We start from the raw sequence: 393 nt of genomic DNA on the forward strand, positions 1-393 counted from the left end.
CTCGTGGCAAAGTAGCAATGATCTGCTTTAGGTGAAAGCTCCGATTTTTAGGGGATAATTCGGACCTTGCTTTCTTGTGAAGACCAACGACGTGCAAAATCATTACTTACGTACCAACGCCCTTATTTACAGACCCTTGGATATAATTCACATGCCTTTCAGTTCCTTTTCTTGGCTTGGCTTGGTTTGGTTTTGAACGGGCTTGACTACCCGCTAGAGAATGTAACCAACCAATCAACCTTAAACGGGACCGCTCTTACAACTGAGGTAAGGCTTGAATGTTACCCTCAATGAGTATCCACTAATCTTCTTTGTTTGTATTTACATACTGGATATTGTCTAAACGCCGTACACTAAGGTAAAGCCTCTAAGAAACTCACATTTGGATAGCCT

The sequence above is a fragment of the Tigriopus californicus genome, chromosome 8, assembly GCF_007210705.1.
Source record: "Tigriopus californicus strain San Diego chromosome 8, Tcal_SD_v2.1, whole genome shotgun sequence".
NCBI lineage: Eukaryota > Metazoa > Arthropoda > Copepoda > Harpacticoida > Harpacticidae > Tigriopus > Tigriopus californicus.